The 22,803-nt window shown below is 41.7% G+C and overlaps 1 long non-coding RNA gene across 1 annotated transcript in view; it reads right to left on the bottom strand.

Moving 5' to 3' along the window:
• LOC148594501 (uncharacterized) overlaps positions 1-11,584 on the bottom strand; it is a 427,754-nt gene extending 416,170 nt beyond the window's left edge. Inside the window, exon 1 of the long non-coding RNA XR_015913438.1 lies at positions 11,569-11,584. This is a non-coding gene — a long non-coding RNA (uncharacterized LOC148594501). The remainder of the gene's footprint in view (positions 1-11,568) is intronic.
• Between the last annotated feature and the right edge of the window lie 11,219 nt (positions 11,585-22,803).

Raw genomic sequence — 22,803 nt, 5'->3', positions numbered from 1 at the left:
ATAAATCTGGTCTCCACTCTATGGCAACTATAATAGTTCAGTACTGGCAATTTTAAAATGAGTTGTCTTTATTTGAAATAGGTACTAGAAAGAATTAAATCTGTAGAGCATGAATAATAATATAATTTTAAATTAATTAAAAGTATATAATTTTCCATACTGTGCCTCAAAAATGACAGAACAAACAAGAGTTTTGCTCATACATTTTCCCTCTACTTCCAAACCTTCATGTCATAAGTAGAGAAGGTGATACAATGTAAACCGCACTTTAATGCCTATAAGAAAAAGAAAATTGGATTGTTTATCCGATAAAAGTTTCAGGACTGGTCTCCTGAATTAATGCACTAGATAGGGAACCAAGTATCTGCCAGTTGAACTAGATGCAGACTATGTGGGACCAAAAGACAGACTCTGTGCCCCAGCTGTTTAGCAAAAGAGCCCTGCAGAATTTCAAGGTGCAGCATTGCAAAAGTGCCACCTATCTGCCCCTCAGTAGTTATGAGCCCCACAGCAGAGTCAGGAGGAGCAGTGCCTGCTTGTGACATCTTTGCCAGCAGCCAAATCAGGCAGGAAATACTGCGGTGTGGTGGCTGGGCAACAGGCAGACCTGCCCTTCTGCCAACACTGCTGCAGAAGCAGCTGTATCCTGTAGAGGGAGAGACATTTGGAGTGATCGTTTCTTAGGACACTGCAGCAAGACTTGTCACAGCTTGTATGTCAAGGCCTTTAGATTTTTCCTAAGGGGGAAAATTGCATCTACTTTTGTGAAGAATTTTGAAATTTACAGATAGAAAGCTTTCGGCAAGCTACAAATATGTTTACCTTTCAGAAATCAAGCAGCTAAAAATACTGAAAAGCTATACAAATAAGACTACTTGACAGCAACCTTTGAATGTGCATCAATTTTAGAATCTTTGCAGAATGAAGACAAGGCTCACGTATTTAGCATTTTGACACATCATTCTTTTAACTGTAATTCAGACACATTGATTGCTCTGTGTGATTCAGGAAAGCTTCTGTATTGATTACTGCACCTGACAGATAATCCTTGTGTTAAGAACTTCTGCATTAGTCTCCTTTCCTCCTAAAATCTCCCATATTTTTTTCAGTTGGTGAAACCCATTAATTCTGTAAAGTTAGGAGTGAGAAGGTCTTATGGGCAAAAACATGTGGCTTAGTATTGTGGTTTGTGCTCTTCAGTGCCAGTTCTCAGTGGCATTTTAAACTTCAGTATTCCTTCTTCCCTGGCCTCTCACTGAAGCAGCTAGCGCATTTCCAGTTTCAGTTGCTGACATTTGATACTCTTTGGATGGGACTGCTAGTTAGACGATGAGACCACTGATGACAGATGTGACCCGTAAGGCTCTGTGCTAACGGCTACTGTCTGTTTGCTCTATGTCTGCAGTTGCTTCTCTATTAAAACTGGAAAGTGGGCAGCCAAACACTGTTGTGAAGGCACTGCACATTAGTGGTTCATCTGAGATAATTCTCCTGTCCTCTGCAAGATGGTCCCCATACATTTTACGAGGTCACACTATGCCAAGAAGCGGGATGTCCACATTCACTGTGTGCCCGGTCTTGCTGCCGAGGCTGCCAGCAGAGCTGTGATGTAATGGCAGATGTAAAGTTGCAGTTCGGCTCCAGAACTACAACAAGAATCCCGTTAGCTCATTTCTTGCAAGACAGGTGACATAACAGTTGCCGTTTGTTTAAATTACATCTCAGTAAAAGGATTTGTATCCCATTATCAGGGAAATGCTTGAGTCATTCAGACCTATTTTGTTGACATTGCTGGTTTTTGTTGGTTTGAAAGGACAATAAAGGCCTTAATTCTGCCCTACTATTTAGGAATATCTTTTCACTCATACACTGGCTAGTTCAAAGGATTGCAGGTCTAGGCAATAAGAATTAATAATAAAGAAAAATATCCATCTAGAATGGCTTGAGCAGGTGAATAATTACAAAAGAAACTAATCCAAAAATCTTTTTTTTTTGTTTAATTTTTTTTCTCTGATTGTTTGGCTCAGTTTAGATCTCAAAAGATGAGGCATATCCCATACACCACCAAATTCCCCATAGTAATGCCACAAAACAGAAAAGCAAAATTTTAAGAACTAAGAAACTGGAATATAAATGATCTCTCTCTCTTGTCTGCTAAAGCTTCCCCCTCATCACAGCCACATGCTTAAATTACCAAAGCATCGTAGGGTGAATGTCAAGACAAATGCTTTAAAAATGTCCTTCCCTGTATTATTAACATCACCATGGGCTATTAAAATTAAAGAGCTCTTTAAAATATAATTGATTTTTCATTATTTATCTGCTGTTATCACTGTTCACTTCCCTGACTATCAGCAGTGACTCCCCAGAGGGGTGTTACATATCTCTGTAAATGTATTCTAGTTTCTCACCTCTGGCCTTTTTGAAATAGCACAAATGCAGCTGTGTTTGTATGTCTGTAGTTTCAGGACATGAGCCAACCTCTGACAGAGGAGAGTGCAAAAGGAAACTTCCTGTTGGCAGCCTGCTCCTTATGTTCTTCTGCAGATTTTTATATATTTCTCTAAAACATCTGATATTAGTGAGCAGGGTTTGTGAGATGATGAATGCCGTGGACTGCTGATCTGCTGGAAATTCCTATCTGAAATTATCCTAGGGCAAGAGACAGTGCTCAGAGTCTTGAACTTGTTATGGTTGGCCAGTTAGGTCTGTGGCACCCGCGCGTGCAGGACAGGCTGATTCACATGGAGGCTGCTGTGACTGTGTTAGTGTGAGGCAACTGGCTTCATCCAGCTGTCACCTCCACGTACATTTTGGTGTATTCTAAAGGAGGAAAGAGCTCAATTTATTTCCTTGACAACTCTCATAGATTGAGAGCACATTCAGTTTGCCATGATGTCTGCTTAATTTTATGGATACATTTATATTTGCTTAATAACGTCAGAAATTATCAAATCACTTTAAGACTGAGGTTATGTTTACATCAAACGTTATGCCGCAAACAAACTGAATGTATGTAGCTGTCTGTTGGCCTTTTGCCACTAGGATAAGTATGAAATATGTAACTGTGAAATAATGATCATGCTTTTAAGGAAAGCTTTTCAGGTGGTTTACACAATAAGCGTGGAAGGAGTCTTCATCCCCAGGCTGCCATCTATTAACTAGTAAATGAAACATGTTTAATAGAAATTAATGCCACACTGCTTTCCCCAGAAGAAATACCTATAACCACAGGATGTGTATTCATTGTATCTCACAATCTCCATTTCCAAAAGACTGGTTTGGACATAAATGAAATGAGCTTTATTTGAAAGCAGCGAGGCCCTGCCACTCCTACTTCTCTTGCATTGGGATATCGTCAGAAACCTGCTGCTGGTGTGTGTTCTGCTGCAGGAAGCACTAGAACAGAGCAACCAGCAGCTAAAACAACAGCGCGAGTGTGTTGGGCTGTGGGCTGGTCAGTGAGCTCTGCTGCAGAGAGCACAGCAGGACGAACGTGGCTGCAGAGGGCAGAGTGGCCTTGAGGTGCAGCCTGCATCCTCGTGCACCCTGGGGCACTGAGGCAGACTGCGCACAGCTGACTTAGGAGGTCAGAGAGAAAGCAGGGAAGAAAAATCAGATCCAGGGTTTCTGTTTCCTGAGCCCATGAGGTTTTAGGCTGTGCTTCCACGAGGCGAGCACACACGGAGATTTGCCCCAGAGTTAAATGTTTTATCTCACCTTAGTCTCTGACAGGCTTTGATGTTCATTTTACTATTCTTATGCACTGATCAGCACAAGTTCTTGGTTCGGGAATGGACTAAATTTGGAATAATTAGGTACACTAAGACAAAACAGAAGTTTGTTTTCTGAACTATGATTACAGTACTGAGAGATAAGACTGAGAGGTTTGCTGAAGTTGAAAGCAAACAAAACTGTCTTCCAAAAACTGTGTTCCTCCGTGATGCCTTAGGCAGCACCACCTGGGAATAGCTGCCAGGGCCGTGCCCAGCAGGTGGGGTTCAACAGGAGAGGAAGGCAAAGTCAGCCCCGCGCAGGGGTACGGAGAGGTGGCGGTGGCACTGCAAGCGTGTGTGGTGCAAACCAAGCTGCTATGTGCTAGGAGGCCTCTGGAGGGGTGCAGCCCATCTCTGGTGCAGGGTTTGGCAGGGCTACAACAGGAGTGGGCGCTGCAGGCAGGGAGCAGAGCACTGCCATCATGGTAAAGACAATGGTGTCACCTGGCAGAGACAGGACCTGTGGCATCTGTCATTTACCTTTGAAAGCATAAAAATCCACGCTTAATTTACTAAGTACCCCCTTATTTCTTATTAATTTAATTTGATGTATTGATGATTTTTTTTCTTATTACCTGGTGAACATTTTATGGCTATGGGTGTTTCCTCTCAGTAAACTGCCCAGGTGGAATGGAGCATTAAAAAAAAAAAATCCTATTAGAACACCCTATATTAATCGTGGCACCTCAGATCTGTATTCTGGCGTATCAGGCTGAATCCTTGGCCATGCTAAGAAGAGCACCTGAGCACTAGGGTGTTGTTTTGTGTCCCTCAGACTGGCACATCCGGCAAACAAGCTGACTTCATTCCTTGCCCCTACAATGGTGGCATTGTCCCCTTCAATGCAGGCACAAATCAGCACCAACAATGGGAATTAGGCCTCATGGTACCAGAGCCAAGTTGAAGGGATACTGAGCAGCCTTAAAAGTGAAATGACTGAACGCAGATTTTTTTTTTAATAGCTGTTGTTTAAACAAGGCTTCCATCATTTCTGTGCTTTTATTAAAACAACTGCTTTTGACAGGGTTATAAAACTATCTAGGTCAAAGGGTAAACCCAACGGCTGTGAGCCTAACAGCAGCTCTAAGTACAGTTTTTTCCTTGGCTTATAGCTTCTGATGTTGTGCTGCTACTGGAATACCTTGCTGCTTTACCCAGCTCGTGTATCTTCACTGTGAAAGATGGCATTGGCAGGAAACCTGCCCTCTGAGGAACAGCAGCTCTGGGAAGACAGTTGTAAGGTTGTTTCTTTGGCAGAGTGTGTGTCTGGCAACTCTGTAGCGATTTGGGTCCACTTTAAGGAAGAGGATTTATGTGTGCAACAGGAAAGGTTGGCCGCTGGGGGCTGATATTACAGTTTCAACATGTCCACATACAAATCTGTGATAACAAAAAGCAGTATAAATATAGGAGTGCAAACCAGCTTTAGAGGACTCTCCCATGTAGCCTGTAACACCTGATGCTAATGCTACATAGGAGTATTGCTCCCCAAATCTTCATGTTGTGCTAACTTGCTAGTACAGAATAGGTAAAGTTGTTATGCAACTTTGTCATGCAGTGATACAAATATCATGGAACTGTAGCACTGCTCCAAGAAAAATTCTTTCCATCTGTAAAAACTGCTGAATAAACACAAAACTGAGTCTTTGGTTTTAAGTGAGCTTAGTGTCAGCAACTGTTCTGAATCAGTGTGTCTGGAAATGATGCAGAAGGAATTCCCATGTCTTTGGATACAAACATTAGATAAGCAGTTAAGTATAATTACTTTACACTTCAAGAGGTGTGCCTAAAAGTAAGAGCTCTTACACCATGTCGGAAACAGGAAAACTAGGTCTGCATTGGTTGGTTATCCTTTCCTCTAGGTTGTGATTGTAATGTCTTGTAAAATAACTTAAGCATGGGAGAGAATATCAGAAATACTGTTGCATGCATCCTGTCAGGATCAGTTTTGATGTACCTCCATTAGTGCTTTCGTTCAGATCAGAAGTGTAGTTTTGAAGCAAATCCTGGTAATCTCTATTTCCTGAGTTTTGTTCGGTCTCAAGGACTGATTTTGGAGAGTGCGAACTCTGTTCTGTTTGGGCGAAATTAGGCTGGAGGCTGTGCTTCAGGAATACACATAATGTGCTCCAGCCACATCAGGCGCTTAGGCCAGAGACTCAGCTGAAAATAGTTTGAATTTAAAAACCCTGGAATATGTGTAGAGTGGAGGTCGCATCCTCAGCATCAACTGTGTATTTCTGCAGAATCTTGGCCTACTTGACAACATAAATATAGCTATATTATCTAATTTTTAACAAGAATTGAAGGAACTACAACTGGATCTTGAAAACAAAGCTTCTAATTTTTTGTTTCGTATTCTACATATTTGAAATGGGCTGAGTGAAATTTTTGCATGCTCACAGACTATGATCATTAATGAGTTAATGTTTACACTGTATCACTAGAAGTGACTACTCATTGCTTTTAACATACAGGGTATTGATGCTGATTCCAAAGAAGGAAACATATTTTAATAACACATTCTAATCTATAGATCCTAAAATATTTCACAACTTCAATAATTGGTAAACACTTCAAAGTTCTTTGAAAATGCAACCTCTTCTGGAATGGAACATGTCGGCTGATTAACAGCACACAAAGTTACTGTATGGGAAGAGAGGGGAAAAAAGGGAATTGTGTTAGGAATCCTAAGCAGAATTAGAATATTGCAACTCAGATTGGACTAGATTTAGACTAGCTTTTGTCTCCACTTTTATAATAAATGACTCAGTAAGGTTAAGTATTCCATACCCTCCCTGCTACAATTCATTGAGAAATACAGTACCAAAATGCTGGAAGTCAGTAAACTGGGGAAAGGGACAGAATTTGTAAAGAAAAATGATTTCTACAATAAGCAAAAAGAGTGCACTGACTGTCCTAGATATTGTCCTAGTTTGTCTCTCAAAAAAAAAGAAGTATCATTTGAGATAGTGGTTAATGTAAGTGCTTAAATTAAAAAGTAAATGTTAAACAACATATGGAACAAGTGTGATGTTAATGAGTTACGGAAAAATATGCTGTGATTTCAAAATTCATATAAGAACTTCTTCCTTAAGCACAAGAAAGCAGGAAACATAATTCTTTCAGCCTCAGCATCACCACTGACTGATTTGATTCTGCTAGGAAAGAGAAGTCCATTAAAAAAAAAAAAAAAAAAAAACACTCCTTCCTTCCTGGAACAGGAAATGTAAAAATAGGAATAGTGTACTCCTGCTAAAAGCAGTATAATTACTCATTTCTTTGCCAAAAAGACTCTACCTTGGTTTTGTAAAGGCAGTATAATGACCTAATCAGTTTCAAATACAAATGTGCTGATTTGTTCTTTTTGAAGTGAAAAATATTAAAGCACATAGAGCTCCTAACTGTCCTGATTTTCAAGACACCTGTCAAATACTCTAAAACAGTGTCAGTCTGTGACCTTCAGGCCACTGTCAGCCCGTAAGGTACCAGAATAGATCAAGAGAATACTTGCTGAGTCCTGAAAGAACAAGTGTGTAGCGAGATGACTTCAGTCAGCTTCTTCACTATTTTACCTGGTTAGCTAAACTAAATCTAATGAAGGCTGCTAACTAAAGAAGCAGTTATCTTTTTCACTGACTGGAGGGAAAAATTAACCTCTCCCAAAGGCCAATTCTCCTTGCTTCTAATTCAGGGAGATTTCTTCCAGAATATATACCTGGTTCCATCCAGCAGTCCACATTCATCTACTTCTTCAGATATGATCTACATGACTAGCTGGAGCTAAGTCAACACTCCAAGACTAGGGGACAGGATACAGGAGGATTTTATTGCGAGCAGGGTTTCCTGCAGGGAAGTGCGGTTAAAGAGGAGGTTTACCTTCTCCCTAGACTATTGTTCAGCCATTGGAACCTGGCCTTTTCTGTTTATCCTGACAGCCCATCTCCTGGCATACCAATCCATATGTGTACAATAAACACTGACAGCTCATTGTAGTGCTAATAACATTATGCAGCTACAAGCACCTGCATCTTCCTAGGGTCAACTGCTAGTCTTGGTTCTCCCTGCCCTCTTTCCTCCGTTGCTGGGCTCAAGCTAGGTATGTGCATACAGTCTGGATTCTGTGCACACAGACTTCTATTTCCCTGTGCACTGCTGCATACAAAGCTTTCATCAGGTGGAAAAATATCTTTATGTCAGCAAAATGTCTTTAGGGATAATGGATTTGACAGAAGGATTTATTGCTCAAGTTGCATATATATATGTATCAAGCCACACTTTCCCAGAGATGTCTTGGAATTTCCCTACTTTCCTGTTGTATTTATGTGTGCCAATGCACAAGAAAAGTCAGAAGATGACTCTTTTTTTGTTTTGTTAATTAGAGAAGGGCACAATACGGGATCAGATCACAGTTGGTTAGAATCAATTTTATTGATTTTGTAGTTTAGGCTGTGGTTACATATTTGGTGCCAACATTGCTTAAATCATATTAACCGATTATTTCTCTTTGCCTCCTCAGGAATGTATAGAATCCCTATATCATGAACATTTCCCTAGCAAGACATCAGCCATTTGCAGGCTTTTAGAGAAAAAAAAAAAAGATGTGGAAATAAATTCAAGTGTGTCTACAATTGTAGAGGAGTGATTGAGTGCAGAGAGCAGCCTTCATTACCTTTACTTTAGCTAACCCAGGTGAAAATAGTGATGGAGATGACCGAAAGAGGCCATCTTTCTGTACAGTTTTCCTGTTCCTGTGGTCGCTTTTGGTCACTGTTGGAGACAGCATACTGAGCTAGCAGGACCCATTATGGCTGTTCATATGTTGCATCACGTAGTAATGAAGCACAAGCTGGCTGGAGTCCTTGCTAGCCTCAGCTAAGATTTTCACAGCCAGAGAGGTCCCCAGTTTTCAAGTTCTTGTAACAACTGTGAAATTAGATTAAGCAGGAGTGTCTCTCTCACTGGTAGAACTATTTTTTTTTTAGGAACGTTGATCATTTGTGGTGAAAATGGACTTATTAGACAAGATATAACTCTACTGGCTTGCTGCTCTCACTTCAAAAATCCCCTCACCTGAGAGAACTTCACCTCTCCCTCACTAGGCAATCCCATGCCACTCCATAGCTTCACAGGAGCATCACAGGCCCTTCCCCCTTGCATGTATGTCCCACTTCACCAACCTCTTGGTGTCTGCAATGCAATGCAGTGTTAATCCAGGCATTGCCCTACTGATATTTCACTAAAGTCTTTTTGTTTTTTTTGACAGTTCAGAACTGCACATTTCCATAGAGCTGAACTCATCAGATGCACTTTCTATTGCAGACAGAGGGTATGAGAGAAGACACGTGCTCAGGGCATGGCACGGTTAGCTCCAATGAGTGAATATACAGAGTGAGTAAGTTACTTTTACTTGGAATTTTCCTTGCCATTTTGACTTTATGTGTTTCAGCAAGCTGTGAAATTGGTGGGAAAGGGAGGCAGGGAAGGAAGGAGAAAGGGAGGTTGTTTTATTTGTTAATTTTTTTTGGTTGCAAAGCCTGAGTGTTGGGCTTATATGGATTCTAATGAGTTGCCTTTACACTCACATACACTCACATAAAATCTGGGATTTCCTTCATGAATAGCTGAAATTCCAGTCTTGCCTGGCATGAGGGTAAGGTCCATGTAAATAATGGTCTCTGTGGAGAGTTCTTGAAAATAAATCAAAATCCTGAGAGACTAAAAAAAAAAACCCTAGGGCTGGGAATTGGAAATGTGACAAAGTGCTTTGCCCAGCTGCATCCTGGCACAGTTAGGATGTGCCTCTCTTCCCCACAAATAGAGACCTAGACCTAGATTCCACAGCTGCTGTTCAAACACACATGTTAGCTCACTGACGGGGAGTGTATCTGTGCATACAAACATTCAGCTACCATACGGTATTGCTCATAACCAGTATGAACACGTACATATGGGATTCTAGTTAAATAAGTTTATTCTGGCAAGTAGAGGCTGAATTCCACAAGTGCACAGGCCCTACTAGCTTGCAAAGAATCATCGTGTGCAGAATATTGGTACAGTCTGCATCTTCATTTAGTTAAAGTAGAATTCTTATCACCTCACATGTTTTCCCTCCCAAAATACTATCTCTGCTACACTGCCATAATTTATAGTGCCTTTGTGCCACAGAGGGACAATTCGATAACAGTAGATAATCTGGGATTCAAGGCATCTGATCAGATGGAATAACACTCCATGAAGTCATTGTTCACTTTACCATCCATCTAACTCTCACAAGCCCTGCATATTCTGGGTACATGCATTTTCATGCAGTCTACCTTCTAGATCCTCCTAGTTGTGCACAAGCCATCCCAGCCTCTTTATTTTAATCTTACATAGCCTAAAACTCTTCCAAAGTGAAATTACTTCTATGCTACATTAGAGCACCTATTCAAGGAGTTTAAGTGCCCAAGGAAGAGGGGTGTAGTTATCTAGGTGTAACATGCTAATTCTGCCAGTCCCTCTCTCTATTTAGATAAGCTCTGAGTGGCTGAGGGTTCCCACCCTCAATCCTTTCCCCAATAGCTCAACCTCCTTTCCTGGACAAACAGAGGAAAGAGGTCTGAGTATGGAAGGTATGTTTCCCTCTTGATTTGAATGTGGTAGCAGTGACTATGCATTGTGCTTGTGTAATCCCTCTGTCTTTGATTTTCATTTTTTTTCAGTAATAATTGCTGGTTCCAAATGGCCCCATTTATACTAGCAAGTCAGTTCTCAAATAAGATCCTTTAACTGCTGAAGGCCTCTTCCAGTTTGGCTTGACTTTAGTACTATTAAGTTTGGAAGATATGACCTGGCATTTACAGTAGAATTCAGGAGCAGAAAAATAAACAAACGCTGAGCTAGAAGCCACTAAAATTTAACTATGGCACATAGCTATGTTATGTAGTTGTAGTTACTCCCTCTGTTAAAGAAGGTCCAGTCATGCCTGGAAGATGAGGCTAATTTGTCAGTGAGTTTGCCAACTTGGCATATGCCACATGATAACGAGAAGCCTGCTGAGAGTGGAAAAGGCATGTCTGCTCACCATCCTATTAGCTGTGGGAAGGCTAAGAGGTTCCACGTCTCTCCCATGTCTCTCATGCCTCTCTCCATCTTTCTGAATATAAGCAGAGACAGAGCCACTATGATCATTTATATTGTGACACATGATTTGTTCTGGGCCTCTAAGATGTGTCCTATACCAGTCAGCTCAGGAGGTTAATGTATCTTTCTGCTGCATCCCCTTACATTCACTGACTTAGCTGACTCTGAGAAGTACATCAAAGCGAAGTGATGGTGCTGAATGCAGTTAGGCATTTTGAGGAATCAAAAAATAATTTCTAACTAAGAAGAGTCTATCTCCAGTAATGGGTTTCACTGCTTCTGAATGCTACTCTTCCAAGTGCTTTGCAGCCACAGAGCACAGCATGGTCAGTAAGAAAGATGTGAGAATTAAAAGAATACAAACCCCCAAATCAGCAAGTGAATCACAGCAATAAAAGAAGACAATTTAGGAGTATCTTGTAATTAGGACTCAGTGACATGGTATTCATTCACCAATGAAAGCCATTGTGCCATCTGAGAATCACCTAGTGATTCGCTTGTTGTGCTGTAGGAAATTTTGTCTCATACCACATGCATATCTTCTTCTGTTTCTACAGTTCTGAAAGAGAACATAACAAAAAGTTGTTGCTAATAGATAGCTAATATGTGAAATAATAGACCTCTTCACAGCTGGTAAGTGAGCCAGTGGTCACCTTGCCAAAACGACTTACTCTGCTGCCTCTTTGCTTACACAGCCTATAGATCCCGTATGACCTGAAGATAAACTCCGTAACAGCCAGTTAATATATCAAGTGGACTTACCACAGAGAAACCTGCACTGTTGCTTTCTGTGGTTCTACTCACACTAAGGGCACACACTGAAATTGTGGGTTCTCCTGGGATCTTAGGCTGGTATTTTTCACCAGCCTAGGTTTTACAAGGATTTTTTTACAAGGAAAGTTTTACAAGGAAAAGCTTGGCCTGTCCTGAGTAAAACTGTGTTATGAGACTGCCATACATGGTTCTTAGGCAGACAGGCACAGACAGTAACAAGAGCCTGGATGTCGAGTCGAGCTACCAGTGGTGAGCAAGGGAGATGCTGTGTTTTTAAACCAGTTCATTTTATTGATCCCATTTGCTGCGTGATCAGAGCAAAGGGCTATCTGATAGTACAAAGGAAGGACAGTGCTGGGCAGAACTGGTCACCTTGGCCAGTGCAAGTGTGAGATGACCTTTTTCAGTAGTCATTACACCCAGGGATTGTGAAACAATGATGTGGGAAACCATTGCAATAGAAAGATGAGCTGAGAGCAGTGGTGATTAAGTAGAGAAGTCAACAGACGGATGGAAGGTAGGAGGTATCATGGTCAAAGTAAGATACTAGGGTAATGATATTTGTAGCACTGTCCTGGATGGGTATGAATGAAGACTGTGTTTTCCAAAGTCAGGTGAAGAGACATCGCAATATCTCTGGTATGAAGTGACAGAAGTCTGGCTGAGGAGTATTGCTCTGTGAAAGAATAAGAACTTTATTTGAAAGAAGCTACACAGAAAGTATCTGGAAAATTTAAACATAACCTGAATATGAGTATTTAAAGAAAGAAAAGTCTGAGTTAAAAACAATGCCCAAGTTATGGGATGGGTAATAGGCAGGTGGGTCATATATGCATATATGTAGTAACTAAAGCAGAAGTAGCAGGGTAGCTCTGAGAGCAAAGACTATGAATTGTATTTCAACTACGTTGAGTTGATAGCTGTGGCATCTATGAAACCATAACAAAAAAACAGGCCACGACTTCCATTTGAAAAGGTAGAGCTAGGATAGGAGTAGAGAAAACAGCTATACACTGGCAATTAAATTTATTTGCAGATGAGATTACCTGGAGATAAGGTAAAGGAAAAGACAAGTGACCAAGGCAAAAGTCTTGTTGACTGCCATTCAGAAAGCTGAAGGGAAATATGCTGACGAAGCAGTTAAGGGGATAGGAGAACAAGAAGACCAGCATGAAAGGCAAAGGTCAAAAAGATTTTACAAGAGCACAGCTTCAAAAATGAATATTTGTCAGACAGTCTTAAGTGTGGTCATTAGAAACCCTGACACAGCATCTGGAGGCTCTGGAGTTTCAGTATAGAAACTGGGTTTAGAATGGATGCATAGGATTCCAAATAATGAATTTAAATTCAGTTTACTGACCTTGAGGATGAAACGCAAGAGGGAGATGGAGCAGATGGAGAAGATGGAGAGAGAAACAAAATCAGGAGTGGAAAGAGAATGACTAAGGCAGGAGGGTGAAGTGAAGGGGTCTGTCCTGTTGCTGAGACTGAAGTAGCTCATTTGTGTCCTTGGGAAATTTACATTATGGTTTCCAGCAGAGGTCAATATAAGGACGGTCAGTCGCTGCTGGCTTTGCTTGACTATGATTTGTGGTGTGTCTGTAAAGTATCACATAAACATTCTTTTCTTCATTTCGTTTCTTCATTTAGATCTTCTCTCCCTGAGGCCTAGTTTGTTTGTAATCTCCCTCAGAGGTTTGTCATTGACATGCCAAACAGTGCTCTATGGAAGAGGAAGGAAGCTTTAGACACACAGAAACTAAAGATGGAAAATTCCCTGTAAAAGATCAGCTAGACCACTGTGCTTGGTAGGCCAGGCATAAACACTAGCATTGTGCTTATTTAAAATACCACGAACAGTATTCCAGAGCACCTACTCTACCAGCAGTGGGTCTTACACCTAAGGCATTGTAACAGGATTCTGCTAATCTTTCAGGTTCCTTTCCCCATCTTCACAATTAGACTGCTTTCCCTTTTGCAATAATTAGTAGTTCATCTTTCATGGTACTTTATCCTGTTTCAATTTTTTATAGTTCTATGTCCTATTCCCCATGCACAGCACAACCAGCTGTATTTAGCTCTTTCAGTTCATACAGTGAATCTCCAAGTCAGTCCTCATCACTTGTGGTTTTAAATGGACTTTACACTTGCTGATGTCTTTTTGGAGAGGATACTAAGGACTGAATGCAATATTCTGAGGGGCGGGGGGAGAGGTTATATTACAATAGAACTAACAGAGGCTTTTGTTACAATTTCTGCTAATGAAGAATACTATACCATTGTTTTTTGTTTCTGCTTTTTCCTCCCTGTCATCCTAAATTGCAGACATGCCTAATTTACTATCTGTTCTCCTGCTATGTTAGATCTCTGTAATGCTCTTTCAGCATTATGGCTTCTGAGAATCCTCCTTCCCAATGAATATCTGTGATTTTAATTATTTTTTCACTACAGGTAATATAGCTGCATTTTTCCTTGTGGAATTACATTTTGTTTTCTGAATCTCATTTGTACCAGAGCTTTGACTTGTAAAATTCATAGAATAATGGACCCTCAATCATGCAGCTTTGAGATGTTTGCCTCCTTTCCACTCCCCAGTCTTGAAACTACAAAAGTGAATATGAAAGAGAACAAAAGAAAAAAAATATTATCTTTGAAGGAGTTGTTTAAGCTTTGTAACATCTTTTTGAGATTGAGACCCTCTAGAGAAAAATGAACCAAATTGTTAAATAATTTGCATAAAGTCACTCTGAGGACTGTCAAACTCTCTGTTCTCACTGCAACTCTGCCGGGATATAAGGTTACTTTTCCCAGCTTATCCCCAGCTGTGTGCCCCATGCTTCTTTCCAGTCTATGTAAGTTAGCTTCAAATATAGCTACTTCCTAACCCATTTCTGTCAAAATTATCCACTTTAGTTTAAGGCAGATTTTGCTTGCTTGCTTGCTTGCTTTCTCTTCCCTCTCTTTTTTTGCTCCTTTGGCAAGTGGAGCAGATGGAAAAGGATAGAGATCTTTGGTGGATGGAATAAGAATAAGCCAAAAGATGATCACCTCTTAAGCTGGTTCAGCTGCTGCCCTCAGCCCCTGAAAATTAGTGCCAGTTAGAAACATTCTTCAGACATGATGGCTTTCCTTGCTGACCTGTTAGACCACACTGTAGGACCCTCTCCAGAACTCATTTCTGGGAATCACATGGTGCTGAAGACCTGTTGGCTCACACAGAAAGAAGGAAGGGAATATGCTGTGGATTCATCCCATCATCAAATACATTATAAAACAAACCATTAAAAGGTCACATCTGTTAGTCACAACGCTTGTGGTTTGGCTCTCATTGAACACCACACTGTATGGAGAGCAGGACATGTGCACTCAAGGTTGTCTTACTATAGAAAGTGTGCTACAGAGAGGATGTGTGGTGTCAAAAACAAAATTAAGTCTGTAGCTATTTCTCACATACCTGATCATCATAAAAACGTGTGTAGCAACATCTTTGATGCTTAATATTCCTTCTTTTCAGTTTAGGTGATACTATAGACTTGAACAAGGTCAAAGAAGAGTCACTTCCTCTGACACAAAGCAAATGGCAGTCCGTTTGCACCATGTATTGCTCCAGTGATAAGAGTTTATAGATTACAACTTGTCTCTGAGACAACGAGATTTCTTTGAAAAGCATATTCTTTTCTTTTGCTCTAACCAAAGCTGAAGGGAAAAATGAAGCTACTAAAGGTCATTTTCCTTGTCTATCAATCTAAACATAACTCTTTTCCTTCAGACCCCTTTCACTGCAGCTCTATGTCATTCAGGCAAGCTTCAGAGCAGGATTTATCTTACCTAACTTTGAAAGTTAAGTGTGTTGTTTAGGGCAGCTCCTTTGCTGAACACCTGAAGCACAGAGATATTTCCAGAAGGCAATTCTTCCTGCTCTAACATAGCTATCTGATCTAGGCGTGATGAATTACCATGGGACATGCCATAGGAGGATGGTGCATAACCTCAGAGGGCTAAAGTTAGGTAAGAGGAATCCTGCCCTAAGGATCCTCCTAATTTTTATCTTTCCCGTCTGGGCTAATATTTCTAATCTTCTTTCTTGTTTGTCCTTGCTATATACTAAAGTCCTCCCTATGCTCCTGTGTAAGATAATCTGAGGCCCTTGCAGTGACAAGGACTCTTTCCTTCCAATAGAGGCCTCACTCCTTCCTAGTGAGGCAGTTGAAGAGGATCTCCCACCTTCACTGGTAGTAGGACATCTTTTTTATCTATTTTCTCCTTCTTTTCCCCCAAGCAGAGTCCAGCCATATAACATGATGGCCACACTAAGTCTGCATCATGGCCATGATGTCTCCCAGAGGTAGTATTGAAGTTTGCACCTTATGAGTATGGCTAACAACTTTTCCTTTGTAAACCTGGTATCCCAGAAATCTGCAGAGTCATGTACTTGTCTCGAGAGCAGTAAAACCAGATACCTTTTTAGGTTGTGACTTATAATTATGTGAGTTAAAATTTGGCAAATGGTGCAGGCTTTTTTTTTTTTTTTTCGTTAAACAAAACTTGTGAATTTACTATGTTCACATAATGCCAGAAGTTAGGATCTGGCCAGGAGTCTATATTGGCCTCATCTGAGTATTTATCCCTCATACAACTTCCATGTTTTTTTTTTTTGTGGTGTTTCTCTCCAATGGAGCATGCCACCGGAGCAGGCGTGTCAGATCACCATTCTCTTCTCCTGCAAATAGGTTCAGATCTTTGCTGGCCTTGAAGAACTGTCCAGCTACAAGGAACGACGTATGTACTTCTCTAGTCATAACTCTTACAGCAGTGTTCACTTCATAACTGTGTCGGGGATTCCCAGCAGCTCTATAATGGAGACCTCAGGATCCTTGAGCTGTTCAAGGTCCACTTTGGCAATGTTGTCTGTGAAAAAAAAAAGAATATGCAATTGTTGGTTTGAAAAACAAATGGACAATTTATCTGCTTTTGCATGTTAGTACGTCAACAGATGTACTGAAACTGTACATGTTGCACAGGTATCAACCACCCATCAAACGCCACATCACTCTTGGACAGAGAACATGGTTTTGTATGTGTTTGAACAGCTTCCAATCCAGTCCTGTCAGCTCTCTCAGGGCACTGATTTTATGTTTGTAACAATAAGTCTGATTATAGTTCTGGTAGTGGCAATGGGCTGTAGTTAAAGTTCACGGTGCCCCAGTGAGTGTTTGTTTTACACATCTGTAGGTGGAAAAGAAGGAACATTAGAATCATAGAATTAGGATGCCATTCCTGCAAATACGAGTCACTTTGGGTATCTCCAGAGAAAACTCGAGAGAGGACTGCAGCGAGGTCTGATGGATTAACATCCTGGCTCCAGAAAAGCACGAGCTTTTCTGATTGTAAATTCAGACCAAACTCAGTTGTAAAGATAAGGTTTGAGTTCTCTTAACAGCTAACACCGTGGGCTAGCCAGTGGTAGCAACATCAGTGTGCTAACTAATTCACAAAAGCCTCTTCAACAGATAGCAAAAATAATGCTGTTTTACAAATCCTTCAGAAGCTTTAAAATCTCAGTACCTTAAATTAATGAGCAGCTCTGCAAAAAAGAGTGCGTCTCTCTGAGGAGTTACAGGTTGCATGTGAATGTTTGCTGATTGCATCTAATTGTAGCTTTTAAAAATCTCCTTCAGGACCTTGAATTTCACGCACCGTTCTTAGCAGCTTCCTGCCAGTACCTGCTGCAAACCTGCTGGTTACAGCGAGCGAGCAAAGTGCTGGGTAAGTGCGAGCCAAGGGCAGCGCTGCCTGAGCGTCACTTGCCTTCGGCCGGCGCCGCAGCGCCCGGGGGAGCCGCCCTGGCCCCGGGGAGGGCTCCGAGCCTCCTGCATCCCTCCTGTCCCGATCGGAAACCCTCCAAATTTCGCGACCCGCCGGGACGCGCTTTGCACCCCCGCCGGGGGACCCGCGGATCTGGGGCCGGGGCGAGCGCTGCCCCCACGGGGCCGAACCGGGCCTGGCCGGCCCGATCCGACCCGGCGCGTCGCCTTTTGTCTCTGCTGGGAGGAGCCAGCGAAAGGAGATCGGAGAAATAAAGCGTGGCCGGGAGGCCGGCGGCGCAGCAGCCTGCCCGCCCGCCGGCCCGGGAGGCGGCACCTTCTTCAGTGCCCGGCGGGGCGGCAATGCGGAGCGGCGCGGGCAGCCCCGGCCTCCCTCGCGGGTGAGTGAGAGGCGCTTGGGCCGCCGGGCTGCGCTTGGGGCGCCGCGGCGCTTTGGGACAAGCGGAGCTGCCGCCGGCCGGGGGATGCCTGGGGCGGCCGGGGGATGCGGCGGGCGGCCGGGGGCGGCCGGGGGATGCGGGCGCGGGGCCGCGCGGGACGGGACGGGACGGGGCGGCAGGCGGGGGCTGCGCGGCCCCGGCGGCCCCGACACACAGCGACGCGTAAGACCCGAGTAACTTCTCCGTTTAAAAATATTAAAAATAGACCCTCCGGCTCCATAGCGCTGCCGAGTGAGTCATTTCCAAACCAAGCGGCTCGGTCTAACCCTTCCCCCGCAGGAGACACAATAATTCTGAAACCAGTGGGGAAGGGAAAGAGGTGGTGTTCCCCCCTCCTCCCCCCCTGCCCCGTGTTTTTCTAAATAAATCGAGTTAGCGTGTAGCCCTCTGCGAGACAGACAAAAGCCATGTGAGCTGCAGGCTGCTCTTTAAGTGAAACACCGCCTTTCTCTTCCCCTCCGTGTCTCTCGGCAGCCCCTCTCAGCAGCCGTTTACCGTCGCACCCCCTTTCCTGGTCCCCTCAAGAGCACTAGGAGGCTCCGTGCTCTGGGGATATTTACTGAGCTTTCTGTTTTCATGGGCAAAGTTTACTTTTATCCTCTTCAGCAGCCAAACCTGTCCCCTTCCACCTTCTCGTCCATGGGACATCACTTGGGGCTGCCAGTTGTACCAGTAGGAACCCCAGCGAGCACAGCTCCTGCCTGGCTGGGTTGAAAAGAATAGTCTAAAACACAGCTATTTTTCTCTGCCCTTTCCAGTCATATGATGATTTATTCATGTAAGCAGGCAGTCTCAAGTCGAGTATGACAATGCTATAATGTTGTGGTATGGAGGATTTTAGTTACTCAGAACTCATCGGTACCTGGATCAGCGTGCAAGAGCTGTTTACATGTTGCAAATGGTGCTGCGTGTACATGTGTATTTAGCATGCATACCCATAGGTCTTATTTCATGGTGAGGAGACACAGAAACTGCTTTGTAGGCAGCATATATATATATATGTTTTTTTTTTCTAAAGCAAAAGCTACACTCCAACTCTGCAGTAGGCCTTGATGGTATAGATACACAAGTGAGACATGGTTCTGATACTCTGACTTTCCTTAAACCTTTTGAGACTATAACACTAAGGATAAAATCCTATCCTCCGACTCCTGCAAAGAGCTTTGTTAGCTTATTGGCAACAGAAAGTGACCTATAGCTGAAAATATGTGTGGTAAAGCTATGCCAGCCATTTTACAGTCATATGAAGGATGTTAGGTTTGACAATGCTATCTGTGATAGCAACTCAGATCTAATGAGATTTCTCTGCTGGTTAAGTAGAGAATCACTAAATGAAAACACTTGCATTCTAAGGAAGTCTGTTTAGACTCAATTTACCATGTTAACGTTATTTATATATTTTATACTCAGTAGAGACTATTATAATTACCCCGTCACATAGCTAAAGAATGCTCAGAGATTTCCGTAATCTTTTTAGTTGTAGCATGTAAGAGATTCATGAACTTAAAGTGCTGAGAAAGTACTGAGCTGAAGAAAGTAAGCATGATTCTCTTACTGTTCCATAACATGAGAAAAATGCAATTTGTCATTCCACATAAATGAGAATTTCACAGTAATTCACTGCAGTCTTACGCTGTCTAGTGTATGCTCTTGATATAGAGCTCATAGGCAATGTCTGGCATTTGTTGCTGAGGTTTGAGTGAGTTTTATAAAGCCGTGGACTTCTATAACACACCTGAGGGAGGCAAATAAACCCTAGTATTTATGTCAAAGTGAAGCTGCTTTTTGGTGACACCAGGAAGAAATCTTTCTACAGATGGATTATTCTGTGATTGCCCATGATGGGGATGTCCTACATCTCTGGCTGAAATACTTGATTCTTACCAAGTCGAGGCCAGTGCATTGCACTGGATCCCACACTGATGGTCCCTACAAGTTCTTGGTGCCAAGGATGCACAGTGGAGTTCAAACAGACAAGCCCCTGTGAGAGTCTTTTTTGCTATGAGAGTTTAGGATCAGTGTTTCCTTTTAGCAGCTTTATAGCAGAGTCTAAAAAACCTGTGTATCATATCTGTCGGTCGTCAAGATAAAATTCTCTAACTAATTTTATGCTGTGTATTTATGGACTGATAACAGCTCAGACTTTGATAAAACCTCCCAGGTTCAATTTCAAAGCTCAGTACAACCATAGATAGCATTTGCTAACTCTTCTCAATTCTTCCTATTCTAAGAATTTCAATTTCTTAAATTTCTAGTAACCAAAACTACAGAGTAGGTGAGATATTTAACCTCTGTTTAAGAAATAAACAGATGCAGCTTCCATTCCTGCAGAAAGAGTGGAGGGATATAACTTAAATGGATGAATTGGCTTAGGAGTAGCAGGCAAATAAAAAGAACTCAAAAGTGTATTTTTTTTAAACTCACATTTTCAACAATATGTGACTTTTTTAGGTGCCTGTGAGTTTTCTTTTTTCTTTCTTTTTTCTTTCTTTTTTCTTTCTTTTTTCTTCCTTTTTTCTTCCCCTTTTCTTCCTTTTTTCTTCCTTTTTTCTTTCTTTTTTCTTTCTTTTTTCTTTTTCTTGTTCTTTCTTCCCCCACTTCTTTTTTTCTTTTAAAGTGGTGACCTTCTGCCTGGTTTCTTGAAGAAGGAATTGCTGTGGCTCTCCTTTGGTGTTATCCTCAAATAGCTTTTGGAATTGGTTAGTGTATTTCCCCACATTTCACGAAGGAAGGACAGGTTGAAGAGGATAGTTTCGCTGAGTTTTGTGAATTTTTTTAGGAGCCATGCTGAAGGGGAGGCTATAGTGTGAGTTCATCTACTCCTGCAAATTCAGAAGGGAGTATATTAATTCTTCTGTATTTTGCAGCAGATGCTACTGGTGTCATTGGGGAGTTATTGAAAACAAGTTGAAGTTGCTAAAAGTTGGTTTCTGGGTTTGAAAGTATCTATGCCAATTAAACCTTGAAGTCTTTTTTACATCAACTATTTTGATGGCTTATTCATACCTGTGTCATTCAAGTGATACACTCCTGGTTTATTTTGCCTCAGTAGGAGTGCGCTTATTAGTGCATCTGCTAAATGATGTTCCCATCAGGGGAAGGAAATAACTATTCATGTGTGTGTCATCTTGTTTCTGATATAAATATTTTCATACCATGGGTTGGTCTGGTATAGCTCTGCTGATGGAAAGTTTTCTTGCTAATCAACATAGTTAACATCATCAACATAGTTAAAGGCTTCTAAAATAATAAGAACAGGGCAGAAATAGCACACAGCTTTGGGACCTGAGTTCCTTACAGTACTACTTTGCCTTGAAATTAGTTGTGGTTTTGAGAGTATAAGAGCTTGAGTAAAGCCTCTCTATATAAGTGAAGAGAAAGCAATGATGATGCTAACTCTGCTCTCTGAAGCTAGATCCATCTGGATGGATCCTCCTCCACAGCAGGATACAGGTAAGCTTGCTGCTTCCAGAAGCTAGTCTGCCACAGATCAGGACAACATTGCACTGAGCTTACTTTGAAACGATGCTCTCTACATCTGCTCTTGATATAATATCTAAAAAACCCTAATGCTTCAGTTAATCATAAAATGGCATTACAGGTCATCTCCGTTTTCCTCTCTTAGCCCTTCCTCTTTTCCTGTGGATGTGGTTCTTATTGAACCAAAGAGGACCAGTCTGGTCCATTTGTATCGCACTTCTGAAAGTGCTGGTTTTGCATCTTGCATTTCATAAGCAGATCTTTGGTGTGATCGTTGTTTATATAGGAAGTACAGTTTGCCTTCAACCAGATGAAATGCGTTGTTAGTGAATGTAATTTAAATTTGCTTCTAACTTCATACTCATCAGCTAGGTGATTACAATGAGGTATTCTTTGCTATTTTCCACCAAAACATTTCAAGCTGTTTTACAAACAAGTGGAGCCTTTTAATAGCCTTAACAATTTTCCCCATTTTTGAATGTGAGTCCAAACAAGTAATTAATATTTTTACAGTAACACAGGAGATCTGTGGCAGAGACCAAAATAATTTTGTTGTCTTAGATGCCATTCTTATGTTACAAATAGTTCTTTTTCTATATATTCTTTATTATGACTTCATTATTTCATGTTGAACTGACTTACTCTGTGCCATAATTTTTCTTAGACTTTTTTGAAAAGAAATCATGTTGTCATTTATGTAGATGTGAAGTTTGCTTATTTCTGACAGGCCATAAACTCCAAAGGGACTGCAGTGGTCTTTGAATTGCAAAAAGCTTCTCAAACCATGGTGGGATATGAGAAGCAAAGGTTTTTTCCCCTCTATTTCTCATACATTTCCTCTCACTCTTACCAGAGTTTCACTTTGAGTTTCAGGTTTGCTTTAACCTCAAGAACTCAAAAGCATAACAGAGTGGAAACCACTGGGTTCCTTTTCAAATGTTACATGGATGTCTCTGTTGTCAAAGTCAAATTGGATTTTTCTATTAATTAGTTTGTTTGGGATCTATTGGGAATACAGATATGATGTGGGTCCAATCTGAGAGAAGAAATGTATGGAAGAGGGAGAAGGAAGGTAGGGACCCTGGGCTTGTGTTTGTGGATGTGGTTATGTAATAGGAGGATAGAGAAAGTGAGGTCTTAGAGAGTTAAATGTTAGCCACAAGATTGTCAGATATATGGGCACATACCAGAGGGTCGACGCTTACTACCAGAAGGAGGGTGTTCTCAGATTCTCTTACATGCCTTGTAGTTAAAACCTTTAAGTTTAGTTAAAGAGAGGCGAGGCCCGTAGACATGTGCAGACTGTGGTGGCCAGCAGCGGGCAGGCTGGTGGTGTGGGCTGGCCCTGGATGGGATAGGTGCCCCCGGCCATGCTCGATGCTG

Source organism: Tinamus guttatus, unplaced genomic scaffold (genome assembly GCF_059628265.1).
Source record: "Tinamus guttatus ecotype Peru unplaced genomic scaffold, ASM5962826v1 Tinamus_guttatus_pri_ptg000240l, whole genome shotgun sequence".
NCBI lineage: Eukaryota > Metazoa > Chordata > Aves > Tinamiformes > Tinamidae > Tinamus > Tinamus guttatus.
This window is presented reverse-complemented; position numbering and strand designations above follow the sequence as displayed.